The sequence below is a fragment of the Manis javanica genome, chromosome 2 (genome assembly GCF_040802235.1).
Source record: "Manis javanica isolate MJ-LG chromosome 2, MJ_LKY, whole genome shotgun sequence".
In the NCBI taxonomy this organism is placed as follows: domain Eukaryota; kingdom Metazoa; phylum Chordata; class Mammalia; order Pholidota; family Manidae; genus Manis; species Manis javanica.
Genome location: NC_133157.1, coordinates 145,767,618 through 145,777,483, shown reverse-complemented (window position 1 = coordinate 145,777,483; position 9,866 = coordinate 145,767,618). Strand labels below are relative to the sequence as shown.

The window sequence follows — 9,866 nt, the reverse complement described above, 5'->3', positions numbered from 1 at the left end:
TACCTATCTGCTGGTCTTTTTCTCCTTCACCACTAATCAAATAACTTGCAACCCAGGCAACTAATTTAGCATGCAGGCCCAGCTGTAAACAGCATAGTAAAAGGCAGGAAGTTAAGTAAGATTCTTATCTTACTCTTTCCCAAGTGGTACTTGAGGGTTCTGATGCTTTTCTACATTCTTACCATATGTGTCATCATCTCTTTTTTTTATTGTAACGATCCTATAGTGGGTGTGCAATGGCATCGCACTGTGGTTTTGATTTGCATTTTTCTGATGAATAATGTTTTTGAGCATCTTTTCCTATGCTTATTATCCATTCAGGTATCTTCTTTGAAGAACTGGCTGTTCGATTCCTTTGCCTATTTTAATATTGGACTGTCTTCTTATAAGTGAATTATAAGAGTTATTTCTATATTCTAGATACAGATCCCTTATCAGATAAAGGGTTTTCAAGTATTTTCTCCTATTCTATAGCTTGCCTTTTCACTGTCCTGATGAATCCAGTTAATCTGCTTTTCTCCTTTGGTGTCATCTAAGTAACCATTGCCAAATCCAGTCACAAAGATACACACCTTTGCTTTTTCCTTTGGGTTTTATAATTTTTGCGCTTACATGTTGAGTTGACTTTGTATATATGCTACGAAGTAGAGGTCTGATTTTATTCTTCTGTATGTGGATATTCAGTGGCCCCAGTACCATGGGTTAAAAAGATTATTCTTGACCCATTTAACCTTTTGGCACCCTCGTTGAAAATCAGTTCACCAGAGTTTATTTTGTATTCCCAATTCTAATACGGTTGCAGCATGTCTATCCTTATGCCAGTACCAAATCAAATATTGTGAGGACTCTTTCACGGTCATCTTGAATATTACCACTTGCTTCTCTCAGCTCATGCAGACACTTTCAGCTTCAGAGAGCCTTTGTCCAGCTTGTGCCCTGCTGGCTGTGCCATGATGGGAAGTCAGGCTAACAACAAAGGTAGAGCCCATTCCCTTTCTTTTCTCCATTCACACCTTTAGTCTCTCACCAGTGTTCCTCCACCTCACTCCCATTTGCATGTCTGGGTCGCAGGATCTGCTGACTCAGTCTGTGTAGTTCATTATGTTTCGGTGACTCACTATAGGGCATAGACTGATCCATAGATTTCACCATCTAGGAAGGAAGAGATGAAGTCTGGGCTTTTGGCTTTCTCTTTGGAAGTCTTGCTAATCTGTCATCTTGCAATTCACAATTAAATCTTCTTTTGACCTGGTTCTTGTGTGTAATCCTGAGGCCAACCTTGTTCTTGGTGCTGATCCTATGTTCTCAGAAACCTCAGTTCTCCATATCCACCTCCTTTTACTTAAATCGAAAGAGATGGATAGCTATACTTTATAGCTCAGTGCATAATTGACAGAATTCTATTTCTTCCTATCCCTAGAAAAAAAAAAAACGTCAAGAGTACAATTCTTAAAAGTGAGGTAATTATTCAACCAAGTCATTGAATAAACAATTGACTTAATCAGAATTTCAAAGCTAAATTGTATGATAGGCAGAAGTACTACGGTGCAACATAAAGATGAGATGGTCTTACCTCCCCATACTGACAACCTTGAGGTAAGATAAAGGAGAAATTGTACTTAAATAGTCCAAAGGACACTGCATTTATTTTACTACTGAGATTAAAAATGATTCCTTAATGTTCTCTTTATTTCCTCACTGAGGAAAGTAAAATGAAGATTGAGTGCTAGACTGACTAATAAATACTCCATGCTGTCTATTAGAATTTCAGTTAATTAAAATCGGACAAAAGGCGTCATTTTTGGCTACGAAAGTATTTCAGTTGTTATTCTTTAAATCCTATGTCTCTCCTTGCTTACCAGTCTTCCCTATCCCCTAACTTGAGGAAAAATTCTGAAGAGGCATGTATGCCTAGGGGTAAGAATTTGTAATTGAAAGGAACCCTAGAAAAACTTCTTAGGTCTTCTAGTCATCTGCTTCTTCTCATTAGCATTGTTTTCCATTAATAAATTAATCTCAACATTTATTATAACCCATTTTAAAGGGGACTCATTTCTACTGTTTGGCACCCTTGTTGAAAATCAGTTCACCACAAATAAGTTAGTTTTCATATTATCCCTTTTTTCACCACTTTTCTGCTTATCTGTTTTACCCTAATAAACTCCCAGGTTCAGTAGCTTAAATAACATTATCTTATTCACAAACCTCCATCAGGAAAGTGTGGCCAGGACAGCTTGTCTCTGCTTCCTTCAGCTTTAGCTGGGACAGCTCGAAGGCTGAGGCTGGAGTCATTTGGAGGCTAGTTCACTCACATGTCCGATTGTTGGTGCCAGGCCCTGGCTGGGACTTTAGTTGGGCTGGGCAGCTGGAACACCTGGCCTATCCAGGCCAACCAGCCTTGGAATTCATACAGCATCACCTTCACCATATTCTGTTCACTGGGAGAAAGTCAGTAAGGTTGGCCCATAACCTTCCTTTTTAAAAGAAATTAATCGATGTTTTAAAAGTAGAATCACATTTAAAATGCACAATTTTTAATTACCCTCCCACATCAAAAACACACTCCAATCACTATGTTATATACTTGAAACCAGTGTAATATCATATGTCAACTATAGTTAAAATAAAAAAGCCAAAGAGACAACAACAAAGTATATATCCATGTAGCCAAAACACTGGTCAAGATATATAAAACATTTCCATAAAAAAGGAAAAGGCAAAAAACACACACTCACCCGTACCCTATACCTGCATGCCAAGCCTCAGTGACGATGGCATCCAGTTCAGGCTGGAGTCTGAGATCTTACATCTTCATCAGGTGCAGATGGGACAGGAGCCTGGGCTGTGGTTTCTACAGTTTAGCCCTTGGAGTACAATTCCTCTCAATACAAAGATTGAGAACTGAAGAGCCAAGTCATCTACCACCACCCACAGAGCCAACATTCTGCTGACCTGCTCAAGACTCTCATTCAGAATGGAAAATGGGAGACACATTAGTCCATAGCAATTCTGAAAGGCAGCCTGCTGCAGGCTGCTAGTTCTCTGAGGAAGACTTAGTCCTAATCATGGGAATGCCTCTCCGTGGCCCTTTGCTGTGCCTCTGAGCTCTCAGTTCTGTCTTGTTCATAAGAGAGGACCTGTGTTTGCATCTGTTTTTTCAGCCTGCTTCCTCCCTGTAGAACTTCTAAGACCCAAAGGCCTCTTTTCATTTGTATTCTCTCCATCTCTCAGTCCAGGCTACCAGGCAGTGTTTTTGCTAATACTGTTTTTAAACAGTTTCCTGTGAATTTTATTGGGGTTCATGCCAATAGGAAAGGGACCCTCATGAGTCATTTTGAGATAAGCTCTTCACTTTGGGCTTCCTGTGAAGCTGTTGTAGGATGGTGCCTTAAAATGTATAAACTCTGAAGATCCTTAGAAGAAGTTGAGGCACCACCATACATCTTTCTGAGATCCTAACAAAGGATTTTACAGTCTTGGCTGCAACGTTTGGTTGTGTTTTCTCCTGGCAGCACCCTGGATTTTATCTCAGTTCAGAAGTCATTTCTTTTAGAATTATTTGGCAATTAGACATGAGGAAAGGCTGTAATTGGGAAACAGATATCTGACCCGAGTAAGCCCTAGTTCCTTTATGTGTAAAATTCTTCAGCTTATCTTGCTCACCGATCTTTACTTCCAGCTGCTTTGGAGCAAGAGTCCCCTTTCCTCCAGGTTCCAGTGTCACTGTCTTTCCCTGCCTAGAAGCCCTTGCTGTCAGCCTCTTCAGGGGCCGTCAGGCTTCCACTAACATGCTCCCGGAGGCCCTGCTGGTTTTCATTCTGACTCTTCTCCACCTCCTTTGAGGTTCCATCTATTGCCCTGTTCAAAGGCACTCTTTTTGTGTTTTAGTTGTTTTGTTTTGTTTTTTAATGGCAGCACCCCATTTTTAATATCAGTATCTGTGCCAGTTATTTATTGCTGCATGATGAACCACCTCAAAACCTAGTGGCTCAAAACAGTACTTATTTTGTTCACAAATCTACAGTTTAGGCAAGGCTCAGTGAGGCGAGCTTCTTTCTTCTCCACTTGGCATCATCTGGGATGATACACCACTGGGGACTAGCATCACCTAAAGGTGCCACATGCACTTGTTTGGCAGTTGAAGTCAGCTTTTGGCTGGCACAGAAGCTACATCAGTCTCAGTTGGCACATCTCTGTGAGGATTCACTAGGTGCCCTGGGTGCTTCACAGCAAGGGGGCTGGGTTCCTAGGGTAAGCCTCCCTAGAGAGAGAATAGAGAATATCAGATGGAAGCTGTATTTACACTTTCTAACCAAGCCATGGGTTCACACAGCAGTTCCACCATATGCTCTTCACTAGAAACCAGGTAGTAAGGCCACACATATGAAAGAGTAGGGAATTTCACAGGAAATGTAAAATTTGTAAGAATTTGTAAAAACCACATCCACTCACCTTGTCTTACCAAATAACCACTGTATCTAAACAAAAGTAGTTCTTCCCAGCTCGGTATCGCTGAAATTACAACAGGTTTTCTTTTTGTTAATTATGTTTTCTTATTTGGTGGCAAGAAACAAAAGATGACAAGATAGCACTATGGAGTTGTGGTATTGTTCAGAAAAATGTATGGATCATCTCCCTAAAATTCCATATTGCGAGATATGAATTCTCCTTAACTGTGACAACCCTTTCCTTGGAAACTGATTTGAATTAGCATAAAACATTTGTAGTTGAGAAAAAGGCTTATGGCATTAGAATACATATTTATAGATCATTAGAGTCTTATTTTGGGAGGCATTTATTGACTTAGGGCTAAATAACTCAATGTGATAGTTCTGAAACTTTTTTTTAATTATCAAGTGTTAGGATGGGGGACCTTTCCTACTGAGAGGTGGCATATAATAACTTTATGGAGAAACAACATGGGAATAAGAGCATTAAACCAAGTGCAAATGTTGTAATGGCAAAAATGACAGCAAAGGGTGTATTATTTTGACTCCTGGTAGTTTTAATTTTGTTCTTGATTGTCTGAGTAATTCAAGGTTCAGTGTTCTAAGATTCTACTATGGTATGAGTAACATTTTATAACTTAATTTATTTTAATTGATACTGGCTTTGACTTGGGCTATTCTCAGTCTACCTTCATTACAAAGCTCACTTATTTCATTCATGTAGGTTGTTGATCTTTCAAGAAAACTGGAACTTTCATCTTCAGAAGTCAGAAACCTTAAAACTCACATGGCAAGGATGTCACTAGAACACAGTAAGATGGAACAGTACAGACGGGACACTGAAGAAAGAGCAAGACCGAAAGCAGTAGAAAAATTAAAAGAAGTCAATTGGTTTTTACAGGTTAATTTATTAATCTGTAATGTGCCTTAATTCATCTCCCTGCAGATTACATTTTTGATATATACATTTATCTCTGTTTCCTCTACTTTTATGCCAGTTGGTTTCATATATTTCTGGGAGCATGGGAGCATGTGTTTCCCTAAATATTTCAGTTTCCATCATTATCACAAAATCCATCTTTCAGAATCATTCTCATTAGACAATCAGAACTTTTAAGACTGGTTGACAAGAGGAAAAGGAAATTGTGATTTAAAAAGTATACCATATTCTTGGATTATATTGTTTAAATATTTTAACTATAGATTGTTATTCTTTGAAATGTCAGATTATATGAGTACTAAAATAAGAATGATTCAACCTTATTTTTATAATGCACATTTAATTCAGATGAGGTTAAGGTAAATATATTAAACTTCAAGTCTTTTTTTTCACATTTAAAATTGCTTTCTGAAACACTGAGTCAAAACTAAGGGAAACAAATATGCTATAATTATTCAGATTATACTTACTTAAAAAATGCATTCTTTTAATTTGTTTTAAAGGATGAATCACAAAAGAGATTACAGCAGTGGAGAGAGAAGGATAATTCTTCATTTAGAATGCAAATGGAATTCAGAATTAAAGATCTGGAACTTCAACTCTCCAAAAAAATTTCTCAAGAAGATTCCATTAGAGCTGAATTGGAGAAATATAAACAATTACACCAAGAAGAAGTAAATACCACCCTGTCATTGGCAAAGCAACTAGACAAGTAAGTCAAAACAGAATCATAGAAAATAAATTAAGCTCATTAGTTTGCCTCTAAAGCATTATTTCTATGGAGCCAGGTTTATAAGATTAGTAGGAATGAAAGCTAACTGGATAGTATATTCTGGAAAATGATATTTGTAAATGAACTTACATTTAAAATGTTCCTTCAAGACAGTTTTTGTACCCCTCTCCCCTTTCTTGGTTTTAAATGACTTTATTTTTTCCTTTTAATATTTTCATAGTTAACCTGATCTACTAGTCTTGAAGCTCATTGTTTTTGAAGCTTTCTAACTTAGACAGTGATATTATTATAAAATGACTTCCTAAAGAATTCCACTAAATAGAAATATTAATGAGTTTAACTATTTTTTGGAAGATTACATCTTAAACTCAAAGGGCCAAGTACTACTACTCAGCTGTCTTGCCTGAGGGCTTCAGCCCCAGGCAAGTTCACTATGAATTCAGTGAGATGGAGAAATGACAAGGGAACGTTCCTGGGGTTAAAAGGTTTCTACCTGGCTTTATTCTCCCATCAGTAGTTGGACACTAGAATCACATGCACCCAACACTCTGCAGGTCCGTAATCCACATCTCTGCCTCTGGGAAGGGTTCTTTATATAATGACTCAGCCATTAATAGCTTATTGCCTATGGGTGTGGAAGCAGTGGCCCAGCAGCAGGACAATTAAATTGACCAGTTTAGGTTCTGGTGAGGATCCTGGCAATAGTAACTTCCATTTTCCTCACATTAGCACATCCGCTGCACGGAAGTTTTGTTTTCCTGATTGTAATCTTTGGTGTTATCACTAGAGGGCTTCATGGAACAAACTATCATAATTTTTCTACTCTACATAAAGGCATTCGTGTGAAATAAAGACTGACATAGGGATGAACAGCACTATAATTCACAAAGTGGTTAAAAATAACACTGTGGGGGGAGGAGGAGACAAGATGACAGCGTGAGTAAGGCAGTGGAAATCTCCTCCCAAAACCATACATATTTTTTAAAATAAAAACAAATACAACTATTCATAAAAGAGAGACCAGAAGATACAGTACAACAGCCAGGCTGCATCTACATTTGTGAGAACTCAGCATCTCACGAAGAGGGTTAAGATACAAGCTGCAGCCTGCTGGGACCCGAGCACCCCCACAACCCCAGCTCCCGAGTGGGAGAAAAGGAGTTGTAACGGGGAAGGAGTGGGAGCCCAGGACTGCTAAACACGCAGCCCTAGTCAACCACACCAGGAGTGAAAACACACGGTACGTAGTGCACTGGAAATTAGGGAAACGGAACAGTAAAATCCATGAGCAGGTCCCCGCAAACAGTGCCCACTGGACAAAAGAAAAGTGAGTGCTTTTTCAAAAGTCTTAAAGAGACAGGGGCCTCACAGCTGGATGGAAGGATCCTGGCACACTCAGATCAGCAGCTGGGAACCCCAGAGAACTCTGGGTACCCTACCCCCTGTAAGGCAGCACAGCTCTAAGGCCTCTCACGGCGATAAACAGCCTCCCGTCCATCCCCCCTCCAGTGCAGCCCCGGCATGGCAGCGAGTAGCTTGGGAGAGGCCAAACCCACAGCAACTGCCCAGAGCCTACTCTGCAGCCATCAGGGGAAGACTCAGAGGCACCATCTGTGCACAACTGCCCAGCACAAGCTGCTAGGGGTCGCTGTTCTCACAGGAAAGGAAGGTGAAAGGACTTTGTTCTCCCAGCTGAAATACACACCAACTGCCGAAGACTACTTCTATCGCCATGAAAAGGCAGAAGAATTTGATCCAGACAAGAATAACCCTGACATCCCCCAAGAGGGAACCTGGCGACATAGATTTAACCAATCTTCCTAAAAAAGAATTCAAAATAAAGGTCATAACCATGCTGATGGAGCTACAGAGAAATGTGCAGGAGCTAATGGATAAGGATGGGAAGGACAATACAGAAATAAAACGATCTCTGGAAGGACTTAAGAGCAGACTGGATGAGGTGCAAGAGGCCATTAGTATAATCAGAATCAGAGAACAGCAACACAGAGAAGTTGATGCAGAGAGAGATAAAAGGATCTCCAGGAATGAAAGATAATGAAGAGAACTGTGTGACCAATACAAATGGAACAATATTCGCATTAGAAGGGTACCAGAAAAAGAAGAGAGAGAAAAAGGAATAGAAACTGTCTTTGAAAAAATAAATGCTGAAAACTTCCTCAAACTGGGGGAGGAAATAGTCTCTCAGATGACGGAAGCCCACAGAACACCCAACAGAAGAGACCCAAGAAGGACAACACCAAGACACACAATAATTAAAATGGCAAAGATCAAGGACAAGGACAGACTATTAAAGGCAGCCAGAGAGAGAAAAAAAGATCACCTACAAAGGAAAATCCAGCAGGCTATCATCAGACCTCAACAGAAACCTTACAGGACAGAAGAGAATGGCATGATATATTTAATGCAATTAAACAGAAAGGCCTTGAACCAAGAATACTGTATCCAGCAGGATTATCATTTAAATATGAAGGAGGGATTAAACAATGCCCAGACAAGCAACAGTTGAGGGAATTTGCTTCCCACAAACCACCTCTACAGGGTCTTTTAGAGGGACTGCTCTAGATGGAAGCACTCCAAAGACTAATTAGATGTCACCAGAGAAAATAAAATCACAGCGAAGAAAGCAGACCAACCAAATACTAACTAAAGGCAAAAAATAAAATCAACTACTCACAAAAGCAATCAAAGGAAACACAAAAGAGCACAGAATAAAACACCCAACATATAAAGAATGGAGTACGAGGAATAAGAAGGTAGAAAAATACAGAAACATCAGACAGTGTTTATAATAGCTCAATAAGTGAGTTAAGTTAGATGGTAAGATAGTAAAGAAGCTAACCTTGAACCTTTGGTAACCACGAATCTAAAGCCTGCAATGGCAATAAGTACATATATTTCAATAATCACCCCTAAATGTCAATGGACTGAATGCACCAATCAAAAGAAACAGAGTAATACAATGGATAAAAAAGCAACACCCATCTATATGCTGCTTACAAGAGACTTGCCTCAAACCCAAAGACATGCACAGACTAAAAGAAGAGGGATGGAAAAAGACATTTCATGCAAACAACAGGGAGAAAAAAGCAGGTATTGCAGTTTTAGTATCAGACAAAACAGAATTCAAAACAAAGTAACAAGAGATAAAGAAGGACATTACAGAATGATAAAGGGGTCAGTACAAGAGAATATAACCATTATAAATTCTAAAAGGAAAGTATATAGCAATCCAGGCATATTTAAAGAACAATCCCAAATGAATAGTGTAAAGTGACAATTATTGAAATTGGAAAAAAAAGAACACATGAGGCCTAAGGTCAGTAGAAGGAGGGACATAATAAAGGTAAGAGAAGAAATCAATAAAACTGAGAAGAATAAAACAAGAGAAAATATCAATGAAACCAAGAGCTGATTCTCTGAGAAAATAAACAAAATAGATAAGCCCCTAGCCAGACTTATTAAGAGAAAAAGAGAATCAACACCCATTAACAGAATCAGAAATGAGAAAGGAAAAATCACAACGGACCCCCACAGAAATACAAAGAATTATTAGAGAATACTGTGAAAACCAATATGCGAACAAGCTGGAAAACCTAGAGGAAATGGACTACTTCCTAGAAAAATACAACCTTCCAAGACTGACCAAGGAAGAAACAGAAAATCTAAACGGACCTATTACCAGCAACAAAATTGAGGTGGTAATCAAAAAACTACCCAAGGGCAA

General features: G+C 39.0%; 1 long non-coding RNA gene across 1 annotated transcript; it reads right to left on the bottom strand.

The window, feature by feature from the left end:
- Nucleotides 1–311: 311 nt before the first annotated feature.
- On the bottom strand, nt 312–4,813 carry LOC140847913 (uncharacterized). The gene is made up of 3 exons (XR_012128188.1): nt 2,736–4,813; nt 2,206–2,438; nt 312–1,416 (listed from the first exon to the last, which is right to left on the bottom strand). It is a non-coding gene; the product is annotated as an uncharacterized lncRNA (long non-coding RNA).
- Between the last annotated feature and the right edge of the window lie 5,053 nt (nt 4,814–9,866).